The following is a 26,849-nucleotide window of genomic DNA, read 5'->3' as shown; positions in this document are numbered from 1 at the left end:
CTTCTAGGTGAACACAAAGCTCTCCAGGTTCCCAGTAAGGCCCTGAGTTCCTCGTGTCTCTTTGGGCCCTCTCATTTGGTGCACCCTCCACCCATTTCTTTTTGAAGCTATCTCGACTGCTGGATCAGTCCTACTTTCCCTGATCTCACCCACCACCTTCATCCCTCTCTTCCCCCAATGCCAACTGCTAAGATCCCATGATATCTTAAAGTCAAATCTTCATAGACTATGGACTTTAAACATGAAGGATATTATTTCAACACTGCTGAGGAATGGGTGTTTTCTCAGTCTTTCCTGGATGTTCTGCAACTCCTTATTATCTGTGTATCATTACCCACCTCGAGTAATTTCCTCTTGCCCCATCTGTCTGTTCTCTGAGATCTTCTTGGTCTTAACATCCTGTGAAGTTTGCCCATCTACCTATCTCCTCTGGAAAGCAAACAACTTCAGGACAGCTAGACTTAGACTCCATGGATTACTCTATATCTTCTGAAAGCCATACTGGCGATTTGTAAACCACAGAGGCAAACTGGATCTGGAAATCTAACTCTGCTGCCATCTAACTCTAACCAGTGGTGGGCTAGTACCACCACCACTCCATGGGTACAATGGCAGCACTAGATGGTCTAGTTAGGAGAAGCTTCAGAGCAGAAATCTGGTTAGAAAAAGAAGCTAGGGGACTGTCATAAAGTAGCATTTACACAGCAGACACTATTTTTGCTTGGTGTATATGTTTATTCAGAAGATGGGGTGCCAGAGGAAGGCTTATCAGTGTTATGGAATTATGCTTCCCCCATACCACTTTTTATGTCATTGTTGTCTCCTAAGCCAGCTTAGGTATTTAGGTTTCTAAAACCACACTAGAAGAGCCAATGAAACTGAGTGGATTGTGACTGTCAGGTCCACAGCCCTGTTCACCAATACCCTGAACCCTGCGTGAGTTCTGCCCAGCCAGTGAGGAGTTAAAAGAGGACTGTGCTCTTTCGGTACCACCTAGACTTTCCACTTTGGGAGAGAAGCAATACCCTGGGCACCATTGTCTGGAAAGCCACAAACTCCAGTGGGCCCAGGACCATGCAAGCAGACTTCCTCTGTAGATAAGGACACTTGAGGGCAGTGGCTTCTTCAATCCTGTACTCTAGCCAAGCTCCACTACCTCTGCTCCCTGTCAGTATCACTGATAAGCAGCCAACTCTAGTTGATTGCCATCTTTCATCCCCTGGAATGTGATTTTTAAATGTGTTATGTATTTCATTTGTGCAATGCCCTGGATACTGGATTGGAACACAATTGCAGCAGATTACACTATTTATTTTACATACTTGAAGATAGAGCCTCTTGAACTCAATATGCAAATGCAAGTGAATAATATGCAAATCTATGTTTTCTGCCAAGACTCTGGCATTTTTCTTTTAATGGGACTATGATTCCTATTCAAGAAGGAAGAGCATCTTCCTTGCATCCCCCTGCATCAGTGCTCTCCCCCTCCTCCCTTCAAGGTCCTGACCAGCTTGTAACTTCACTAAGCTTCAAAGCCCTGAGAAAATTACAGGCTCCACTGAATTACATTCAAACCTATAATGGTCATTCCAAGACATTATTTAGTGCCTTTCGATAGGTGTGCTACAAATGCAATGAGGGTCACAATACTTCACTGCCAAATTGGAATTTTATTCTTAATTTCATGAAATCTGACAGTTACCTTAGTAATTCTAAATTTAAATGTTCTCACCTACTGTACAGATGCAGCCCCACAACCTTTCTATAAATAAATAAATAAATAAATAAATAAATAAATAAATAAATAAAAGAATGCAGTTTACAAAGCTTTTTAAAGTGAAATTTACAATGGTGCTGGTAAAAGGTGTCAGACTGGCACCAGCAATTTGAATCCTCTATTTAGCCTCAGAATACTAAACTACATGTATCTTACACATGTCGCCAGAACCACACCACCATCATTACCATACCCACCACCAAACCTACCAGGGAGAAGATGTGCTCAGATCCAAGAGAAGCTACTGAAGAAACTAATCAAATTCAACAGTTATTTGCTTCCAACCTACAAGGCACTCTATTAAAGTTGTCAAAAATATAAAGGTAAAGCAAGTCTTGTGCTTTATAAGTGTACAATACAATAAAAATAATGGCAATAACTAAATTCACTTATACTTATTTTCACCAGGCACCATGCACAGCACTTAATATGGGCACATCATTGGTTCTTCATGACAACCACACCTGCCCAAGATAGTACAGTTAAAAAACCATAAGATACCGGATTTCAACCCAAAGAAGCCATCCTAGTGATTCACATATAAATAATCATTGAAAGGAATTGAATTGAAATTTCATACACTAAACACAACTGTCCCAAAGAACCAAAGTGAGATCCTTAAATTAACTCTCAGAAAAGGTTTTCATTCAGGGCTATAATAACATAAGGGAAGAAAGAAATCAGAAGCTCCACCTCCCAATGGCCCAGTTCTAATTTGTATTTTATGCTTATATGTCAAATTCAATAAAACATCCTCATGGTTCTCTAGTGCTAGTCCCTTTATAAAGAATATTATTTTTAAAAACTATTTCAAATTCTCATAATGAAATGTCACACAGGCTAGATTTATCCCTCCTGTGTTGAGAATGGAATAAATGAGATCCCCTAAGTGACCTGGGGGCTTATGAGGCCCCAAGATTTCCAGGCACCATAAGCCAAAAAAGTACACAGGCCAAAATGAAACTATAATCTCTACTCCCACTCTCCCTACTCCCCCACAACTTGCTTATTCCTTTTGGTTCTGCAGATGTGATAGTTGGAAGGCAGAGACTGTCACCTTGTATAAAGGCATTTCTTCCTGTAAATACAAAACACTCTCAAAAACCTAGTGGTAAAAAAAAACAAAACAAAAAAAAAAACCTAGTGGTACATGAGAATATGGTGATGCGCCAGAGCTTCACACAAGAGTCCCAAGGGCCAGTTGTGGCCCCCTTAATCATATAGTTTTCTTGAAGACTTTAGGGGAGTGGAGGTTATCTCATTAGTTCCCCAGGAAGACAAAATGTTACCGAATTTTTAGGAGTGAATCCTCAAGCTTGCTCCAAACTGATTCATCTGACATCCTGAAGGTTTATTCCCTTTTATGAAACCAGTGTATTCGAAGCTTAGAGCAACAGTCATCAGGGATAAGAACCTACACTCAGAGGTGCGTTGTGACATGACCAAAAACATCGCCTATCTCCTGAGGATGGTTCAGGGTTGTTCAACATTCAAATGACTTGATCAACATTGATCAATGACTAGAACTTCGCACATATCAAAGTGCTTTTATAACAAATAAATTTGATTAAATTGTTTCAAACAACTTTTGAATTACATCTAAGCAGCCATATTTTAAAATAGCTAATGTACTCTATTTCCACTGTTGTCAATAAAATATTCATGGGCCCTGTACACACATTGGTTTCTAATCATATGACCAACTACTGAAGAAGTGTGTGTCTCTGCTTTTCCTGTACTGGTGAAGAATAACATAGAAGACAGCTGGGAGTGAGGGGGTTGGTATCAGGAAACATTAAAAATTCTATTTCCAAAGGAATTTTCAGTAATGTAGAAAAATCCTTAAGTTGTGATATCAGATGAAAGGAACAACATGAAAAAAATTTTGATTTTTGATTTTGATAATCCACAGAAATAAAGGAAGAAATATACTGAAACAGTAGATAAAAAACATTAAATTCTTTGTTTAGTCATTATTAACTAATGACAAACTGCAAAAACTTAAGAAGGTTATACACATCAGCTACCTGGAAATCTATGAAAAGATATACATGAGCATATCTCATTTTACTTAATAGATGTGTGTCTGAAAATCAATACATAAAACTCAGATATTTGAAAGCCAATCTACCCAGAGGCACATCATGACAGCTTGCTATTTAAAACTGTAATTTTGAGAACCTAATGGCCCAGAGGGAAAAAATCAACCAAGAAAAATAAAACAAGCAACTTAACACATTTTTAAAAGAAGAGGCAGGTTTGCTTTCATCTGAATTATATACGGATGACACAAAATTATGTTCATATATGTAACAAGGAATTTAAAACATACTGCAGATATAAGCAGAAGATTCCGAAAAGAGAAACTATAAATCATTAACAAACAGAAAATTGTTCAGTATCACTGGTAACTAGAGAAATAAAAATTAACTTAGCAGTAGCATATAATTTTTACCTACCAAATCATAAATATTATTTATTTAGTTTTTAGAGGGGAATAGACAGGATATGGTGGGAAAAGGCTTTCTCATATATTACTATAGAGAGAATAAATTGATTTCAAAAAACTATTTTGGAAAAGCCATTTGCATTATGGATCAAGAATGTTCCTTAAAAATGTTCCTACCTTTGACCCTGTAAACTCAATTTCTGGGAATCTATCCTAAGGAAATAAAGTAAAATATAGACAGAAAAGATTTATATACCAAAATGTTCACTGCAGCTTCATTTATAATAGTGAAAAATTCAAAGTAATTAAATGGCCGACAGTAAGAAGGTGGTTAAATAAATTATGCTATAGCTATATGACAGAATGCTAAATAACCTTAAAAATTATGTTTACCAAGAATTTTTAATAACATAGAAAACCCTTATGCTGTGATGTTAAATTAAAAAGCAGCACAAAAAATGGTATGATACAATCTATGCAAAAATTAGTAGAAAAATGCTGGTAGGAGACACACTAAAATGTTAACAACAATTATCTTTGTTAGAATTTGAACGATCTTTTTCTTCTTTCTGACAATTCTTCCATTTTTTTCCAAATATTACACAATGAGCATGTTACTTTGAATCAGAAAAAGTCTCAAAAAAAAAAAAAAAGAAAAAAGTCATTAAAGCTATGAATTACCTACATGTCAAGTATTTGTACCAGTCATTTAACAGGAGAAGACAAAGAAGGTAAGAAGAATAAAACTGAAATAGGGCAGAGAAACACATTACTGGAGCATCAGCCTCTTCCTATCCTCTTTTAGGTACTGCCACTAAATTTTTGAAGGCCATGTTGGGATTTAGTAATTATAAGCATATGAAATATTTACCCCATTAGCTGAATAAAAGTAAGTTAAGCACATAAATCTGTCTAGGGTCAGATATTTCCTACTTCTGACTTAAAGGAAATCACATAATGAATCATTCTGGAAAGAAAGTGAGAGTCATGATCCAAATCTGAGTTATCAAGTTTATTTAAAGTGCTGCACCTCTTTTGTGTGCATATAAAGGCCCGTGTATTATGAATGTGTGTGCATCACGTAGACACATAATAAAGGATGTAACAGCAACTAAGAGTTGTCTGGTTGGTTTAGATGAACCCACTCTCTTGCCAGAGGAAGAAACTGAGGCCCAAAGAAATTATGAGGCTAAGAATTTTTCTCAGGGTCATGTGGCCAGCCCACAGCACAGCCAGTATGGTTGGAGTACCAGTTTCTCCAAATTAATTGACAGTGCCAAGTTTATATCCCAGTGCTAGGGCTATAAGAAACTGGAAAGTTGAAATAAAGTTACAGTAACTCCCAGCTCATACATACCCTACCTGGGAAATGAATACTTCACTTGAACCATTTTGTATATAAGGGATTTCAAAAGCTTTTGGAAATGGGTGGCTGAGCTCTTTGATCTGTGAACAACTGTCCTAGGTGGTCGCTAATTGCTCAATTAGTAGAATAAACATAAAGTAGAAGCTAAAACAGTATTTGTTTTGTTGGTGTGCTACGATCAAAACAGCTCTTTCCAAAATTTCAAAGGCCAAGAATTTCAGAAGTTCTTGAGAAATGACAGAAAAGTGAATTAATAATGTAAACTGAACTCTGCAGACTATAAATATTTTACAGTTCTTGTACAACATTAGGCTAGGTATCCCTGCTTTGTGATTCTTGGTGGCTGTGATTAGCATGTGTAAAGTATTTCAAGGTGACTTACTAAGCTTATCATCTCAGGGCTTTAGAAAAAGTTTTTAAATGTAGATCTTCAGATATTTTTCATGCTATGTCAGTTCCTCTAACTTTGGGATCTAAATACATGTCTTTTGGCATAAGATCCCTGTGCCTATTACTTCGAGTAATACTGTATGTAGCAGAGATTGACTAAATCAAGACTTAAGTCACTTGGGCAGAACACCTTAACCCCCTTTTATATCTAATGGGTTTTTACCAAATATATATATTTATAATATATATGTTTTATATTTCATCCATACTATTTAAGCAAATTCCATATGCAAATATTTTCTACATATAGAAACTTAATGTTGATAATAAAGTAGAAAATAATGTATGCAAACAGGATTATATAGTGTTATTTCAGAGGAGAGATGGAGTGTAACAGAGGGCTGTATGATGCAGTCTCCTTTAACTGGCAATAAACTCAGAGCTGAGAACAGCAGGATCGTGCCAAGGGAAATGAGTAATAGTGAGGAAGATGGGGACAGGAGTACAGAGCTGACGAAGCTAAGGTGCAAGATGAGCTTGGCTATGACAAGTCCATGGAGGATTGTAATTAAAGATCAAGGCAGACTTTTGGAAAAGAATCAAGCAGTGGATAGGGTGTCCGATGGAAAGAGCAAAGCAATGGGGTTAGTCCTTCAGAAGGTCTGTGGCATTGCCACTGGCCAACCAGGGCATGCAAAGAATCCAATGAAGTTATGAGAATATGAATTATTTAAGAAATTGATCATTAAGGCCATAGTGGCATTTGTAAACTTTGAAATACATCTCCAAAATGAATGTAAGTTACAACTACACGGCAATAATTTTCCTAAGTCATATTTTAAAAGTCCACTCCATTTTTAAAAAATTATCCTCCCATGGTGATCTCATGGCTCTGTGGACAAGTGAAGTTCTTGAAAAAGAAACATCTAGAATATAAAATGTGTTTGAGGGGGACTTCAGTATGCCACACATAAGGACTATTATCACTTGACGGGCAAGGCAGGTTATATACTACAAACTTCACGATCTAGACATAGCGAGCTTGGCTTGGACATACAGCTGAGTGACCTTCAGTAAGCTGTTTAAAATTTCTTATCCATGGTTTTCTCATCTGTAAAGTACAGATAATACCTACCTTGCAGAACTCTTGGAAAATTAAATGAGATAATATATGTAAAGTACCCAGAGAAATGCCTGGCACCTCTGCCCCCATAACAGATGCTATTTGTGATAATGATTATGATGAGGAGGATGCTGCTTATTTAAAATATTGCAAACATTTAAATTTCTCCATCCCTTGCTCTTTTCAACTGCCCTAAAGAGAAGTAACATTCCTCTGCCTCCCACTTTTCTGCAATTCTCTTAGAAACGGACAGAAGCTAGGGAAAAGCCTGATGTATTAGAAAAGCTTCTCATCGACAGAGCATATTTCCTTGGAGCTTCTCAGGTTAGTCAGCCTTGCTCATTCCTCTTTCATGCAGGGAAATCAGAGCCCCAGACCAGCCAGAGCCTTGCTGCAGAAACTCCCCAAATCACTTCACCACCTTCTCTGTTAGCATACTCTAGATAGAAGATTTCCTAGGGGCACTGGGTGGCTCAGCTGGTTAAGCATCCAACTCTTGATCTCAGCTCAGGTCTCTATTTCAGGGTTGTGAATTCAAGCCCTACACTGCTTCTACCCACGATGGGAGTGGAGCCTGCTTAAAAACAACAACAACCAAAAAGGTTCCCTATCACCCCTCCCGAATACATTGATAAAGCCCAAAGTTACAAACAAGCAGGCACAGAGGAAACACAACTTGTGTAATGAAGAGTACAGAAAATGATCGGCTAAGAGACTCCCAAATCTTTAATATTTGACAAGAGAACAAATTAAAATATTAACCTCCTTACTTATCATTTCCCAGGAAAGGTCTCCTGAAGCCTGGTAAGTTTTTAACTGTTTTCCATCTATAGCAAGTGTGGGCTCTCCTACTGAGTCAGGAGCCCCTAGGCCCCTGGAAGTGTCTAGGAGATCTCAGGCAAGATGCTTATCTCTCTGGGCCTGCATTTCCCTTCTGGAAAATAAGGATGTTGCATTAGGTAATCTTTAAAGTCCATTCCAGAGACAGATAGATTGGTAGATAGATACCGGATAGACGATCGGCAGATGACAGATATATAATGAGAGCACATTTTCATTGGGAAAATAATAATTAAGTATTCTTTAATTATTTAGTTCTACTGAAGAATTATGTCCTGGGCCCAAATTATTTTAATAACTTTGTCCTTATTGTAAATAAAAACACAACATGCCAAAACTTATGAGATGTATTAAAGCAGTATTAAGATGGAAGTTTATTATGCTACACACTTAAGGTTAAAAGGAAAAAAGATCTCAAATCAATAACTTAACTTTAAGGAACTAGAAAAAAAAAGAGCAAGCTAAACCAAAATTAGCAGATGAAAGGATATAATAAATATTAGAGCAGAAATAAATAAAATAGAGAAAATAAAAATAGATGAGGCACCTGGGTAGTGGTTAAGCTTCTGCCTTTGGCTCAGGTCATAGTCCCAGGGTCCTGGGATCCAATCTCATGTCAAGCTCCCTGCTCAGTGGGGAGTCCCCTTCTCCCTTTCCTTCTGCCCCTCTCCACCCCACTCTTCCTCTTTCTCTAGCTTTTCTCTCTCTCTCAACTAAATAAACAAAATCTTAAAAGAGAGAGAAAGAAAAGAAATCAATGAAATTAGGTGTTAGGTTTTTTTTAAAAGATCAATGAAATTGAAAACCTTCGGGTAGACTAAGAAAACTCCACGAACAAAAATTAGAAATAAAAGAAGAAACACTGGGATGCCCAGATGGCTCAGTGGTTGAGCATCTGCCTTTGGCTCATGAGTGAGCTGGGGGTCCTGGGATCGAGTCCCGCATCAGGCTCCCTGCAGGGAGCCTGCTTCTCCCTCTGCCTGTGTCTCTGCCTCTCTCTGTGTGTCTCTCATGAATAAATAAATAAATAAATCTTATAAAATAAAGGAAACATTATAATTGATGTCACTGAAATAAAAATTATCATTAGAGACCATTATGTATAATTATACTAACAAACTGGGAAATCTAGGAAAAAATGGATAAATTCTTAGAACTATACAACCCATCAAGACTTAATCATGAAGAAATAAAAAATCTGAACAGACCTGTAACTAGTAAGGATTGAAATACCAATACTTCTTAAACTCTTTCAAAAACTGGAGGAAATACTTCAAACTCATTTGGTAAGGCCGGTATTACCTTGATACCAAGACCAGACAAAAACTGCAAGAACACTCAGACCAATATTCCTGATAATATTGATATAAAAATCCTTAACAAAATACTAGCATACCAAATTAGCATATTAACAGGATTATATGCCATGACCAAGTGGGATTTATAACTATAATGCAAAAATGGTTCAACATATGAAAATCAATCTCTCTAATAAACCACATTAATAGAGTTAAAGATAAAAGCCACATAATCATCTCAATTAATGCAAGAAACATTTGACAAAATTCAACCCTCTTTCATGATAAAAATACAGAACTAAAGATAAGGAAGAAAGAAGCTACCTCACTATAAATTTCAAACCCAGTTAATGTCATACTCAATGGTAAAAAAAAACTGAGAGCTTTTTGGGGTGCTTAGGTGGCTTAGTATGTTAAGTGTCCGATTCTTGGTTCTGGCTCAGGTTGTGATCTCAGGGTCATGAGATCAAGCCTCATTAGGATCCACACTCAGCAGAGTCTGCTTGGAATTCTCTACCCTCTGCCCCTCCCCTCCACCCCTTCCAATGCATCGCTCTCACTCCCTCTTTTTCTCTAAAATAAATAAATGAGTCTTTTTTACAAATAGAGTTTTTCCTCTAAGATCAGGAATAAGGCAACAATGCCTACTCTCACTACTTCTATTCAATACAGTAGAAGTTGCAGCCAGGGGAACTGGGCAAGAAAAATAAATAAAAGGCATGCAAATTGGGAAAGAAGTAAAAATATCTGTGTTCACAAACAGCATGATTTTACATACAGAAAACCCTAAAGATTCCATAGAACTGTTATAAGTAATAAATGAATTCAGTGAATTTGTGGGATACAAAATCAATCCACAAAAATCAGCTGTATTTCTATACACCAACAACGAATAATCTGAAAAGAAAATTAAGAAAATACTCCCATCTACAAATAGCAACAAAAATCATAAAATCCTTAGGAATAAACTTCCTTAACTAAGGAAGTGAAAGATTTATACACTGAAAATTCTTTTTTTAAGATTTTTAATCTATTTATTCATAGAGACACACAGAGAGAGAGAAAGAGAGAGAGAGAGAGGAGAGAGGCAGAGACACAGGCAGAGGGAGAAGCAGGTATACACTGAAAATTCTATAAAATATTCCCGAAGGAAATTAAAGAAAGAAAACACAAACAAGTGGAAAGATAAGTCATATTAATGGTTTGGAAGACTTAATATTGTTAAAATATCCATACCATACAAAGCAGTCTACAGACTCAATGCAATCTCTATCAAAATCTCAGGGGCATTTATTTTATTTTATTTTATTTTTGCAGAAACAGAAAACCATCCTAAAATTGACATGGAATCTCAAAAGATTCCAAAGATCCAAATAATCTTGAGAAAGAAAAAACAAAGCTGGAGGCCTCACACTTCCTGATTTTCAAATATATTACAACTATATTTCAAATATATCACAAAGCTCTAACAACCAAAACAGTACAGTCTTGGTATAAAGACAGATACACGAACAGATATAGGGAGCCTAGAAATAAATCCTCATGTATAAAGGCCAAATGATCTTTAATAAGGGTGCCAAGGCTACACAGTGGGGAAATGATACTCTCTTCAACAAATGGTGCTGGAAAAACTGAATATCCACATTTGAAAAGAAAGCATATGGACTTTTACCTTACACCATATATAGAAATTAACCCAAAATGGATTAAAGACCTAAATGTGAGACCTAAAGCCACAAAACTCCTAGAAAAAAAATAAGGGAAACGCTTCATGATGTTAGATTTAGAAATGACTCCTTGGATCTGACACCAAAAGTACAGGCAACAAAAGCAAAAATAGACAAATGGGACTGCATCAAAATGAAAAACCTCCATGCAGCAGTGGAAGCAATCAACAGAGTTAAAGGCAACCTACGAAATAGAAGAATATATTTACAAATGTATATTTGCTAGAGGGATAATACCCACAATATAAAAAGAACCTCTGGAATTCAACAACAACAAAAATAGTCCAATTTAAAAAATGGACAAAGGACTCGAGTAGACATTTCTCCAAAGAAAATACACAAATGACCTACAAAGATATGAAAAGACATCCAACATCACTAACCATCAAGTAAATATAAATCAAAAGTACAATGAGTTGTCACCTTATACCCATTACGATGGCCTTCATAAAATAATAATAATAATTAGTGTTGGCAAGGACATGGAGAAATTGGGACATATGTCTGTTATTTTGCACCATTGTTGAGAATGTAAAATGGTGCGGCCCTATGAAAAACAGTACAGCAGTTCCTTAAAAAAATTGCAAATAGACCTACTAAACTAAAGAAATCCTATTATATATTACAAATATGAATACACCTTGAGGACATTATGCTATGTGAAATAAACCAGTTTCAAAAAGACAAACACTGCACTTTCCACTTATAAGAGATATTTAAAGTAGTCAAACTTGGGCAGCCCGGGTGGCTCAGCCGTTTAGCACTGCCTTTGGCCCAGCACGTGATCCTGGAGACCTGGGATCGAGTCTCAACTCGGGCTCCCTTCATGGAGCCTGCTTCTCCTCTGCCTGTGTCTCTGCCTCTCTCTCTCTCTCTCTCTGTGCCTCTCGTGAATAAATAAATAAAATCTTTAAAAATTAAAAAAAAATAAAATAGTCAAACTCTTAGAATGGTAGTTGCTGGGAACTAGGGGAGTTAAGAAGGGAGAGCTATTGTTCAGTAAGTGTAGAGTTTTGGTTTCACAAGACGAAAAAGTTCTAGAGATCTGTTGTACAACTATGTGGATACAGCTAATGCTACTGTAGTGCATACAGTAAAATAAATAGGAGGATAAATAATTAGGAGGATAAATTTTATGTTATGTGCATTTTACCACAATAAAAATCAATAAATATACGATCCTTACTCATCTTCCTACTTCCCACGACCATCTTCTTCATAATAAAGAGCTACCTTAAACAGACACTGGCTTTGCCAATAAGGCTTGTTTTTAATGAGGAGAAGAGCAATGGGAAAGAAACAACGACAATAAACACACAAGAAGAGTTGTCTGTGTTATTGTTTCTCCTTTCTAAGCTAACCAAATCCATAGGCTGCAAACAGGACCCAACAGAGTCAGATACTGAGATAAAGAGACTTTTCTAGTTCATTATTTCTAGCTCCATATATTCTTGATTACTGGAACTATACCAAGGGAAATAATAATAATAAATATGATATATTGAATGATTATGTGTCAGCCACTATGCTGTGCCATTTATAATTGTATTTAATATTCAAAGCTTTTTAGAGATAAGTTAAATAACTAAGCCAAAGGTCACACAGTAATAGATGGCAGAGCAAGGGTTTGCACCCCGGCCTGCCAAAGTCCCAGGGTGGTGCTTTTAACCACAGGGGAGAGAATTCTCTCTTGTCAATGTATGGCTACTACATGGCTAGATCATCCTGCTTGGCAGATGTTGGGAGAATTCAAGAGGCAGAGCACAAATGTAGTCCTTCCTTACCAATCCATTGCATTTCCTGGTATACCCTCTAGTGCAAATAAGAACTACTACTATCACTACTACTTACTACTACTATCACTACTTACTGAGAACTAGGTTTCATTAGATACTGTGATAGACTTCTGTAAGAATTCTTCTTCTCATTTTATAGATGAGGAAAGTTAAAATTCAGAGAAGCCAATAATTTGCCTCAGGTCACATTAGCTTATAAGGTGAAGACAAATTTAGAACCCAACACTGTCTGACTCACTGTGAAATATGTTATTAAAGATTTGGATGCTAGAATCAAGACCACATTAATTAAATTGGCATATGACACTAACTTGTGCATGGCTCCGAACTCTTTCAAAGTTAAAAAAAATGGACAATGTTCAGTAGAAATAAGACAAGATATTATGATATGACCCGGCAAAAATAAGTGGGTCAGTGCCAAGTTCAAGAGTGTTTAGTCTCAGGGCAATTGGGGAGGTGCCTTACGTAAGTTAATGTTCAATCCAAATGAAAATGAAAATAGGCAGGAATGTCCAGAGGGGTGTCTCCTTTTGCTCAAGAAGCTCTTCTAGGCAGCATGGCATAGTTGCTAAAAATGCCAAACACACATTAAAAAATCTATAAATATCAGATATGATTATTTTCTACGTCAAAATAATAAGTTAAACCAAATGATTCATTTGTAATGAAATAAATCAAATGGGGAAACTGGCAACTATCCACATCCTGTTAGGTGACATAAACAAAGAATAGCATGTGTAGATGTTGAAATTTTTTCTTATTCTATTTGATGTTCATGGGGACATAAGTAGGGTCATGCTTTCTTTCAAGAAATCCACAGATGTGTTTTGTACAAGATGATGTACCTACGAAGAGTTTTTTCTTTTTTAATTGAAGAATAATTTCAAAACATTTTCCAGTCTAGGAAAATCTCACATGATATATACCTAACCTGTAACAGCCTTATTTCCCATCAATTTCCCACCTCCCCCTTAAGGATACAGGTACAATCGATAGGACTTAAACAGATTTGTCTTCCAGTTCCATGCTGTTTTCATAATGTTCCAATCCTAGAATGATCTTCCCCATCTCTATTTGTTGAATGTATTCAGATAATTCTTAAATACCCCTCTTCCTATAACTCCTATTCAAATATACTCAAGACAATATAAGCGACTTAGAGCTTCCTTTTTTTATTATTGTAGAATATTCATTTAAGAAGTTCATAAAATATTTATGTATTCACTCTTCCAAATATTCATTCTTCCAAATAATTCTAGAGCAAACACTCCTATAACTACCACTCAGAATAAAAAATAACCTTTTATAACTATCCCAAAAGACCCACGTGCCCTTTTCTTGTTACAATCTTCTTCCTTACCAACAGAAGAAACCACTAGCCCTATTTAGTATTATAATAATCAGCTTCTTCCTTTGCTTTATAATTTTCACCTAATGAATCCCTCCCTACATAGCATGGTTTAGTTTTATGACATTACATACATAGAATGATACCATATTATTTCACATTTTGCTTCTTTCAGTCTATATTGCACTTGTGAGATTTAGCCATGGTGTTGGGTGTAGCATTCGTGATTCATTTGCCTCAATTGCTATATACTGTTCCATTCTATGATGTACTTCAATTTATTTATCTACATTGGAATGTAGATAAGACTTTTTGGGTCAATTCCAGTTTGGAGCTCTTCTGCCTCATGAATTCTTGTCCAAGACCTGGTACAATGATGCATGAGGTTCTGTAAGATTTTTGACCTGTATGTCATATTCACAGGGGCTATATATATATATATATATATATGTATCAGGATATATATATCCTGCCTATGAATCTCAAACGCATCCTCTAAATATTTCAAATGTAATACATAAAGCCAAGCTACTTTTCCAAATTGGGCCAATTTCACTCCCACAAGCAGTGGAGTTCCTCTTAATTTACATTCCATAAACACTTGGTACTGTTGATTTGTACAAATATTTCAGCCAATCAGTTGAATATATTGTGACAACTTTTAATGGTTTTAATTTGTATTTCTCTGCTTCCTAAGGAGGTTAACATCTTTTCATATATTTGTTGGCCATTTAGATATCCACTTCTGGGAAAAAGCCTATTAAATATTAAAGCCTTTTTACTACCCATTTTACCACGGGTTGTCTATTCTTATTAAATTTATACAAGAATATTCATTTCTTTATAAATTATGAACACTTCAATTAGATTTAGAGGTACTATATTTTACATATTCTGGATATATATTTCTTTTTTATAAAAGATATATATTTATTTATTGAGAGAGAGAAAGCACAAGTGGGAGGGACAGAAGGGGAAGGAGAGAGATCTCAAGCATGCTAAATACAGAGCCTGATGTGGGACTCAATCGCAGGACCCTGAGATCAGGAGTTGAGCCGAAACCAAGAGTCAGATATTTAACCAACTACACCACCCAGGCACTCCTGGATATGTATTTCCTTAAAAAAAAAAAAATCGAAATCAGTGCTATACAGTATAGTAGCCAGTAGTCACATGCAGCTATTGAGCACTTGAAATGTGGCTAATGAAAGTAAAGAATTGCTTGGTAAATTTAATTTAATCAAACTTAATTTAATTTAAATAGCCACATGTGGCTACTGGCTACCGTACTGAACAGTGCAATCAATCCTGCATATGAGTCTCTATCAGCTATGTATCTTATAAATATATATAACCACTCTGTGTCTTTTCATTATCTTTATGGTATAATGATATAAAAACTGCAAATGTAATGTAGTTGAACATATCAAACCTGCTCATTATTAGAAATACTTTGTTTTATATAAAAGAAATTCCTACTCCAAGTTCATGAGATATTCTTCTAGCTTCTGTAAGATCTATAGTTTTGCCTTCTCACTTACATCTCAAATCCACCTAGAATTGGTTTTTGTATGTGCTAAGAAGTAAGGAAACTTTTACATTTTTTTATATAGATGCCCAATTTGGCCAGCATTAATTATTAAAAAGTCTATCTTTTCTCCACCAATCTCCCATGCTGAGTTTTGGTACTGAGACTAGGAAAGCCTCATTTAAAAAACAACAAAACACCAAACCAAAACAAACCAAAAAACCTAGGCACTGTCATCTCTTTTTATATTCTCTAGAAGAGTTTATGTAAGAGTAAAATTTTCGGGATCCCTGGGTGGCGCAGCGGTTTGGCGCCTACCTTTGGCCCAGGGCGCGATCCTGGAGACCCGGGATCGAATCCCACATCAGGCTCCCAGTGCATGAAGCCTGCTTCTCCCTCTGCCTATGTCTCTGCCTCTCTCTCTTTCTCTCTCTGTGGCTATCATAAATAAAAAAAATAAAAAAAAAAAAGAGTAAAAGTTTTCTTCCTTTAAAGGTTGATGAAACCTGCCAATGAAGTCCTCTGAGCCTGGCATTTTTCCTTTTAGGAAGATATCTTTTACTACCAATTAAATGTTTTAAAGATTATCATAATCGTTAGTTAGGTTGCCTACTCATTTGTGAATCACTATGGGTGAGTTCTATTTTCTACTTATTTTTCTATTCAACTACATTTTCAAAGCCAACAGCATAACAGTTTTAATAATAATTTATCTTCTTATTTTATGTAGCATTTATAATGTTATCCTCTTTTTCATTCCATCGAGTGATTACATGTGTTTTTTTATAGGCCCCACTCAGAAAAGAATGCACCAAACGCATTCGCGTTTATTTTTTTTTAAGCAAATGACAAAGACCTAGTTTACCAGCTTTACTTTTTTTTAAACCTAAACTTAGCATTACATATTTAAACAATTGTCAAATCTTACTAAGTTGCCAGCGTTCATGCACAACTAGAAAAACATCCTCAATTTATATTAGAGAAATGTATTACCATTAATGCATTAATATCTCTCACTACTAAATACTGAAAAAAGTTGAAATTATTTTTGTGGAAGATTCATCCTGGCAATGTTAACTTCACAGCAGGCTGACTCTACTTGGCTCACGTTTCAAACACAATGGAAAAGCAAGTCCGTGCTGGTGTTAGTGTACAAAAGAGTCACGGCCACCTTGGATTATGTTTAATAAAAAAGCAAAGTGCATACAGAGATTTAAAACAATTTTAAAGACAAAAACAAAAACAAAAATAAAATAAAACTAAATAAAACAAAAAACCCCAAAACAATGGTCCTATTATGTGGTCCCAACAATAAACTCAAAAGTCTATGACAAATAGGGCTCCGATGAGCTGTGTATAAATACTTTAGATTAGGTACAGTTATACTGAAAGTTGAGTTCATTTGAAATCTTCAAAAAAAAAAAAAAAACGTTCCTGTCAGTCCTCAATGGTGCCCCTTACAGCTAACATTTCTGCTACACTCGGGCGTTGTTACTTGTTATCCAAGCATAGCAGCTGCTCCTTACCATTTACAGTTAAGGACTTTAACTGGCCATTCTCAACTTCTACTCTTTCTTCACCATTCTCCACAATTCTCTTTGTAGTGATTTTTCTGCCATTAACCATTTTAGTAGAAGTGGATATAGATTTGAAGTTGCCCATCCCACTACCACCAAATGGAAGAGAATGAAGTGAGGACCCAGATAAAAACCCTGAAAATAAAGATTACATGTGCTTTTTAACATTCATTCGTAACCCTTCTTGCTGGACACTTGTAAATCTGTAAGATTTTTTTTTCAAAAAAACTTCAGATTTTTTGATTATGTTTATTACCAATTTCTTTAGTTTATACTGTTATCTTGATTCCTTCCTTCTGTCCATGGTCTTCTAGATTATCCAACTTCCCTTTACCTAACTTCATGAGACAAGTGTCTATTAATTTTCAGCCTTTTTAGTGAGGATTAATAAAGTGAAAGTGAAAACAATCCCTATAATTTTTAAAGTAATAGATTACTTTGGGTAGGGCTGACTGGAAACTTTTATTGTCTCCTTCTAGATTTCTTACTTTTTCTTTTTCTCATAGTACTTATTACTAAATCACTACATAATTTTACTTATTAAATTTACTGTTTAATTTCCTTCACCACAACTAGAATAGAATACTGCAGGAAGCTTTGCTTTATCTACTAATGAATTTCAAGTGCCTAGAATAGTTCCTGATACAGTGAGCACTGAATGAATTTTTATTAAATGAATGAACTAATGAAGGTATTAAATTTTTTAGGTTTTTTTGATGCAATGTACTTGAATCTTTGCAATATTGTATATTTTAAAGTATATTTTTTCTTTCCTTATGTTTACTATGTTAATCTTTCTTTCAGAATACATTTTTCTATTAGTTCAAAAAAATTTTTTTCAGTTTTTGAAAAACATGCTACAAAGACCATAAATTTTTTTCTAAAGACTGTTTTATCTACATCCTACATGTACAAATTTGCTATTGTTCAAGTCAAAATAGTTTCTGAACTTCTGTGATGATTTCTCCTTTAATACAGAAGTTATTTATCCCGAATGTATCAGATTTTCTGGTTATCCTTTTGCTACTGATTTCTAGCTAAAATTTTACACTGTGATCAGAAAGAATAAGATCTTCTGACCCTGATGTAATTCCTTTGAAATTCAATAGGATGGGACTTAAATTCTGCTAAATGATCAATCTCTTAAATGTTTCATATATGCTTGAAAACAGTTTGTATACTGCATTTACTGCAGCGTTCTGCATATGTCTGTCATGTTAGGTTGTTATATTGGTCAAATCTTCTACATCTATATTCATAATTGTTGGCTTGGTTTATCTGTAACTGAGGGAAATAAGTTTTTTAAATCTGCCTTCATAATTATGAATGCTTCTATTTTTTCCTTTAGTAACTTCATTTTTATATCATATTTTGAGGTCATTTTACTAGATTCATAAAATCTAAAAGTTTTAGATCTTCCTAGTACACAAAAATTTTCATCATTGAAGTGACTCATCTGTCTATTAATATCTAATATTAATACAGCTATGTCAGCATTCTTTTGGTTAATACTGCATGGTATATATTTTTCCAACCTTTTATATTCAACTTTTCAATGTCCTTAGATACGTCACTTGTAACGTATCATCAATAGCATATCATTGGGTTTTTTAAATCCAATCTGAGAATTATTTTTTTAAGTAGAGCATTTTTAGTTTCTGTAATTGATGGGCTTAAATCGATTATCTTATGTTTTCTATTTGTACTGCCTGTCCTGTGTTTTTCTTTCTTTTCCTTCTTTGGATAACTGAATATTTATGTCACTTCTATTTTCCATCTACTAATTGTAAGCTATACTCAATTTCTAGTATTTTAATGGTTATAGAAACTAAAACATGTCTATTTAATTTACGAAACTTTTTTTCCTTTTCATTTATTTATTTATTTATTATTGGAGTTCAATTTGCCAACATATAGCATAACACCCAGTGCTCATTCCGTCAAGTTCTTTTTTTTTAAGATTTTATTAATTCATTCATGAGACACACACACACACACAGAGAGAGAGAGAGAGAGAGAGAGAGAGAGGCAGAGACACAGGCAGAGGGAGAAGCAGGCTCCATGCAGGGAGCCTGATGTGGGACTCAGTCCCGGGTCTCCAGGATCAGGCCCTGGGCTGAAGGCGGTGCTAAACCGCTGGGCCACTGGGGCTGCCCTAATTTACCAATTTTAAAGTTAAAATCTTTACCCTAAACCACTGAGCCACCAGGGCTGCCCAAAGTCCACAATAGCCAAACTGTGGAAGGAGCCTCGGTGTCCATCGAAAGATGAATGGATAAAGAAGATGTGGTCTATGTATACAATGGAATATTCCTCAGCCATTAGAAACGACAAATACCCACCATTTGCTTCGACGTGGATGGAACTGGAGGGTATTATGCGGAGGGAAGTAAGTCAATCGGAGAAGGACAAACATTATGTTCTCATTCATTTGGGGAATATAAATAATAGTGAAAGGGAATAGAAGGGAAGGGAAAAGAAATGAGTGGGAAATATCAGAAAGGGAGACAGAACATAAAGACTCCTAACTCTGGGAAATGAATGGGGGGGTGGAGGTGGGCGGGGGGTGGAGGTGACGGGGTGATGGGCACTGAGGGGGGCACGTGATGGGATGAGTACTGGGTATTATTCTGTATGTTGGTAAATTGAACACCAATAAAAAATAAATTTATTATAAAAAATAAATAAAATAAAATCTTTACCCTCCTCTCAGAAAATAGAAGCAGTTTAGGAGAGTTTAGTCCCATCAACTCCAAACTTAATTCATACATTTTTATTATGTACTTTTCCCATTTTTAATTTTATTGATATTATTCATTTTATTTTTCTTATAAATGTTTAATACTCTTCTAGATTCAATACTTCTCTTCATCATTCATCTCAGACCGCTAATCTTAAGCTCGTGTTCCTTCGCTTAAAATATAACCTTCAGAATGTCCTTCATTGGTGACTAAAATTCAAGTTTTTATTTTGCTTAATTTTTAAAACTTTTACCTTTCTTAAAAGATATTTTTACTGTTGTGAAATTCTAAGGTACTAGTTATTTTCTTTCAGCACATAAAGTTCCTACTATCTCCTGGATTGTGCTGTTGCTACTGAGAAGTCAGGAGTTAGTCTGCTGAACCTTTCTTTATACTAATCTTTTTCACGACATAAAATATATTTTAAGTAGTTGATTTTCTCCTGTAGTATTATAATTTTAAGGCAGAAATACTTTGGAAATCTAAAGTAAAAATACATTTATTTGTGTTTCTTAGTATTCATTATATCTCTTGAATTTGTACATTTGATCTTTTCTTCGTCTAAATCTAATTTATAATGTAGATGAATATAAATATATATAAATAAAGCTATTTTAAGGTCATGTTTTAGGTATATGCAAATTTAAAACTATTACATAACTCTGGTAAACTAAACATTTTACCCTTATGATGTGATCCTGGGATCTATGCATGCGATCTATGGCATTATTCCTTCAAATATATTGCTTCTACCTATTTTCTCTTACTACTCCTATAACTCTGATTATATGCAGAGAATGTCACTTCTCACTCTACTCTCCATGTTTTTTAATCTCTCTTCTTCATTTTCTCTTGTCAAGGGGAACAGTGAGGAGAGTCTCCCTGCTGCCTCTGGATAATTCCTTTGATTCATCTTCTAGTCCACCAATTCTCTCTTCAGTTGTATATAAATCTGCTGCTAAATCAATCACAGGATTCTTACTTCCAGTTATTTTATTTTTCGCCCCTAGAAGTTCTAGTTGGTGCTTTTTTCTCCCCAGGTAAAAATGGTCTCTACTTTTAAAAAGTGAGTAGTTGAGCTCACAAGTCATTCACACAAGTGTTCTTCTTCAAGATAAACATGATATGTCAGACAGCTTTATGCATAGGACCCATTTCATCCCAGAAAATATTTTAAAAGCACATATATTCAAGGCTGGAGAGCTAACATCAATAACATTTTAATATTTCATCAAGGAAATTGAGTATGATTACAGTATTTTTTATTGTGAGTACATAGTGGTGACTAATACAAAACTACTAGTACAGCTGGTACCACACTGTCTTGATTCACACTAAGGCACCAGCATTTACCCTCCATTGCTTTTGCATCCTCAGTGTAAATATCAACACAGTGAAAAAGGCAAATAGTATATTTGAATTATTAGGACAGTCTCTCAATATCATAAGACGGTCTTAGGGGAACCCCAGAAGACTGAAGACTACACTTTGAAAACTGTTGCCCTACAGCAATGCTTCCAATTTTTAAAAAATATGCATTGATACGTAACATCTATGTATTTGTGTAGCATACACAAATACACATAACTGTGAGTTAGTCGTTACTGAAATCCCAGATCTACTATATGCTAGCTGTGTAATCTTCAGTGAATTACTGAAGCTCTGTGAGCCTCAGTTTCCTTGATTATAAAACATGAATAATGGGGCACCTGAGTGGCTCAGTCAGTTGAGCATCCAACTGTTGGTTTTTGGTTTCAGCTCAGGTCACAATCTCAGGTTCAGGAGATGGAGCCCCACTTTCAGATGTGCACTCAGTGGGGAGTCTGCTTGAGCTTCTCTTTCTCCCTTTCCCTCTGCCCCTCCCCCTACTCCCACACATACATTCTCTAAAATAAATAAATCTTTTAAAATTTTTTAAAAATAAAATAATAGGGATCCCTGGGTGGCGCAGCGGTTTGGCGCCTGCCTTTGGCCCAGGGCACGATCCTGGAGACCCGGGATCGAATCCCACATCAGGCTCCCGGTGCATGGAGCCTGCTTCTTCCTCCGCCTGTGTCTCTGCCTCTCTCTCTCTCTCTGTGACTATCATAAATAAATTTAAAAAAAAATTTAAAAAAAAGAAAAATATTTTAAAAAAAAATAAAAAATAAATAAAATAAAATAAAATAAAATAATAATAGTGCTTATTTCATAGATACTGAGATTAATTTATGTATGGCATTTAGCACAAAGCCTTACAACTATTAACAGCTTGACAAAGACTGTTAACCTTTAACAAATACTTAAGTTTTATAAAGTAATTAAACTACAAAGGTATATTTTCAGAACAAAATGCTACAATAGTCTCTCAACAATTTTCTAAATTAAAAACTAAGAATACTTGGCCCAGTTTACAATCTTAAATAGCTTGCCATTATGCAATTTTCATTACCGATTATACCTACATTCATGTTTTGATAGCACAATTTTCAATACCGTATCAATTTAATTCAAGCATATTACGATTTATGAACAGGTTAGGTAGTTCTTAGTTGAACAATCATAAAAATGTGACATTGTCTAAATGTCAATTATGCTTCTGATCCAATTCTATTGGATGACTACTCATGATAGTTCAGAAATTGTTGATATTGATAAATAATATCCAATGCATCCCTGGGATGACTGTGTACTTTCAGAAACACAGGTCTAGACAAAACCTGAACAAGAACAGAACTATCCAAAGATCTAGATTCAGGACGAAAATTTACTAGTGAGGTAGCCACTGGATTTGATGTTCAATTCATGTAGGACCAACCTGTGGGCTGGAATGCAGCAGTAATATCTGAATGCACCTTTCTTTCAAACATAAGCAGAGGTCCACCCTGTTCAAAATATTTGTAATTGCTGCTTTTGAACTGGATATCTCTGCAGCAAAGATTAGCTTGTTGTCATTCTCATCCTCAACCCCTTAATATCTTCTGCCATGGTTCCAGATCTTCTCCACATCTCATAAACAGTTCTGCCATAGTTGAGTAATGCTTTGGCTGAAAAGGGTTGTGGCCCATCCATTTGCTGAGTTGGGTTTCTGTAAACTGTCACCAAAGTATGTACGACTCCAGGCAAGGCATTAAGTTATACCTCGGTTTTCCTTCCTTTTCTCACCCCCCCCCCCCTTTTTTTATGATAGAGAAAGAGAGAGAGAGGCAGAGACACAGGCAGAGGGAGAAGCAGGCTCCATGCCGGGAGCCCGACGCGGGACTCGATCCCGGGACTCCAGGATCACGCCCTGGGCCAAAGGCAGGCGCCAAACCGCTGAGCCACCCAGGGATCCCCCCCTTTTCTCCCCTTAATCTGTTTTGTGTTGGTTTAATTTGCAGGTACCAAGCATTGCACCTGGAGCAGAGCCGATGCCTCAGGAGGAAGAGAAGGTGGAGGAGGAGAAAGAGGTGCATGAAAACCCCCTGAAAATTCAGAAACGACAGTGGCTCCCACTGCAGCGCAGGCTGCTGAGCCGTGGGTAAGGGGGCTTCTTGTGGAACCGGCTCTGCCACCAGCCAGGCTCAAGGTCAGTCTCCATTCTCTGCAGCTCTGTGCTCTCGCTGCTTTCCCTGCAACGTGGGAGTGGGGCGTATGCTTGTGCACCTGCGCTGGGAGGCGGGGCCTGGAGGGCGACAGGCCCGCCCACACACGCACCCAGGTGCCCACGCAGCCTGCAAGCCCCGGCAGCAGGGCGGGGCTGCCCAGCTGGTCCTGCCTTCCCGGGGGTGCCCACCTGCTCCCCTCCAGCCCTGGGCAGTAATCCCAAAGTCTCTGTTTGATTGATTGATTGATTGATTGATTGATTGATCAGATCTTCTAGAATATACTCTATATTTTTCTAGTTCCTGGAGATATGTTTAAGCTTGCCTTTTACTTTTTAAAGACAATAAGGACAGTTATCTGTAATGTATCTATAATATGTCTGATGATTCCAAAGTCCGGAGGGCTTGCTGATCTGTCTCTGCACCCTGGTGTTTCTTCTGGTTCGTGCTGGTTTTGTCCTGTGCTAGTTATCCCTGCCGGGACTGCTCACTGCCCTTGAAAATGGACGTTGGCGGGGGGGGGGGGGCGGTTGGTCCCAGAAGTCTGGAATGAGGGAGTCTTCCTCCAGAGAAGTTTGCATTCTCTTCTGCCAGGCCTAAGACTACCAGGAATCCAGAACCACCTCAAAACTAAATTCCTTGCCAGAGGGTTCCGGACCATCCATTCACGCAAATATGGGTTGTAAGGTACTCTGATGGGTGCAGCCTGCAGTGCTTACAACTTCTCAGAGACAGGTTTTCTTTCACTTCCCCAGCTCCAGCCCCTTCTGCTCAGCCTCCAGGGCAGCTCTCTGTGCAGTTTCCTGGGGATGTAATGCGGGTATTTGTAGTTCAGAGATTCCAGCATAATATGGGAGGGATTCCCTAGGCTCCTCATTTGGACTTCCTTCCAAGTTTTGTTTTCCACCCTCTCCTGCCAGGCCATCAAAACTGCCGCTCAGTTTTGAGGCTTAGCAAATTCCATTAGGTAAACAGAGCGCCCAGTGCTTTTCCTAGCCTTGGATTTCAGCCTCCCGACTCCTTATTCTCTTTTAGCAATTCAATGCTTTTAAGACATGCTTCTTATCCAGTGTTTTAATTTGTTTCTAGTCAGAGGGTCAGGCTGATTAGCCAGATTGCCATATTCCTAGAGAAGAAATGGCATTTCTTTATACATTCCAACTTGTGTCTGGCCTCCTACAAACAAAACTACAGGCACTCCAGGCCTTACCTCCTATCCTTCAGTATCAAAATGAAAAGTCCACTGTCCACTGAAGAGCAACGCTTTCTAACCCTTCCATCTATGCCCACTTCTTTATTATACAGCTTTGCTATAATCAATCAATTTCAAGAATAACATTTTGAGTTTCAGGAGCAACAGGGTTGTGGAAAGACAATAACCCCCTTGATGACACTGAGATGAGTGGTTATATTCTAGAAAATGTGCAGCCTTTTACATGGTCTGTTGTATTTGGTGTATGTGTGTTTGTGTGTAAGTGCATGTGCATGCCTACACAGGAGACAGAGAAAGAATGTATTTAGGATTTATTCTAGCAGAAGCAATTCCAGTTTTGTTGTACATAGGGCTTTATGACTTATGTGAATGGGCATGATGGCAATGACTTCCTTGTCTGGATAATCACAATAAACTAAAAATGTCTAAAAATGTCATTGTCACAATGTGTATACAACCCAAGAAACAGTCCCATAGTGAATAAGATTAATTTGTATCATAATAATTTGTAATTTTAAATAATTCACATTTTCTATGTATAATTTAGACATTATGTGCATGACTCTTACTGAGAATAATGTGTGCAATAGATCTATCTCCGTGAAGATAGAGCATACCATGTTACTTGGCCATTAGTTATCTATGCAAATTACTTAATATTTTTAGTTCAGATGCTTTGTTTGAAAATCAAAGAATATGGACATGAAGTTGTGTAAAACTCCTTCCAGCCTCACATTTCTTCCAAAGATTTATTTGTAACATGAAAAGCCATTTAAATATAAGAAGCTCTTTGCATAAACTAGTTACTACATACAACAACACGAAAGAATCTCACAGATAAGATGTTAAGCAAAAGCCACCAAACACAAAAGTATATACTGCTGAATTTCCTTTATATGAAGTTCTAGAACAAGCAAAATTTATCTAAGGTTGAAAGAAGTCTGAGTAGACTTGAAAAAGGCATGAGGGAACTCTCTGGCTTGTTAGAAATGGTTTATATCTTTATCTGAGGAGTGGTTGCACAGACGTATACATATGTAAAAATTCATCCAACTGTGCACTTGATATGATTCACTTTACTGTGTGTATGTTATGCCTCAATTTTTTAAGTGCATAAACAAGAACTTAAAGAAATTAAAAATGATACTTTATTATCTCATTATCTCAGTATTTCGTAAAATTCAGGATAAAGTAATTCATCTTAAAAAAAAAAGTAAATGGCATTTTACTTATATCACTGCCCATGAATCCCTTACTTGGAAATGTATAGAATATATTTTATTTTGTATTTAAATTTAATTAGCCAACATATAGTACCTCATTAGTTTTAGATGTAGAGTTCAAGAATTCATTGGTTGTATATAACACCCAGTGCTCATCACATCACACATGCCCTCCTTAATGCCCATCACACAATACATTTTAAAATCTTAGAACTTCATTTCTTTATCTAAAAAAAAATCTTAATTCAACTTTCACCAGGTCAAGATGGCATCCTTATCAACTCTACTCCATTCTCCAGTTACTTAGAATTCATGACACTGTATACTTTACTTGTCTTAAACTTCACAGAAGTATCTATGCCATTTAAATTACTCTGGAGGTACATAGTTTCCTATCAACTTCCCTCAGCCAAGGAAAACATAAGAAAACCACATATAAATATGTCAAAGAATTCCAAATTTGAAAGAAAAAAAGTCATGATGCTCAATGGTAATAGGAAATGCTGGAAACTGTAGTTAGACCCTTGTACTATTTTGAGACCATCCAGCCCATTAATAATTGCCTGCACCATCAAGCACTCACTGTGCATCGTGAGAAAGAGCATTTAATTGACATTATGTCATCAGATAAGCATAAGAATTCACAAGATAGATACTTATATTATCCCCATTTTATGGATGGGGAAACTAAAGATTAGAATGATTTAAAAATTAACCCAATTTTTTTTATGACTAATAACCAGCGGATGGTGGATTTAAACTCATGAAGCTTGATTCCAGCACAAAATTCCTAAATATCACACTCTAAAGTTCTTCCCTATGATGAACTGAATGGCTCTCTTTACCTTGCACCTAGTTCTGCTCCTTGGGGAGACACAGATCAACTTTAA

The 26,849-nt window shown here is 36.3% G+C and overlaps 1 protein-coding gene and 1 pseudogene across 10 annotated transcripts in view; both read right to left on the bottom strand.

Moving 5' to 3' along the window:
- GRIN2B (glutamate ionotropic receptor NMDA type subunit 2B) overlaps positions 1 to 26,849 on the bottom strand; it is a 411,663-nt gene that overhangs the window by 307,514 nt on the left and 77,300 nt on the right. The gene's annotated exons all lie outside the window — the stretch shown is intronic.
- On the bottom strand, positions 22,565 to 23,007 carry LOC112917488 (zinc finger protein 280D pseudogene; annotated as a pseudogene).

The sequence above is a fragment of the Vulpes vulpes genome, chromosome 8 (assembly GCF_048418805.1).
Source record: "Vulpes vulpes isolate BD-2025 chromosome 8, VulVul3, whole genome shotgun sequence".
NCBI classification, from domain to species: domain Eukaryota; kingdom Metazoa; phylum Chordata; class Mammalia; order Carnivora; family Canidae; genus Vulpes; species Vulpes vulpes.
This window is presented reverse-complemented; position numbering and strand designations above follow the sequence as displayed.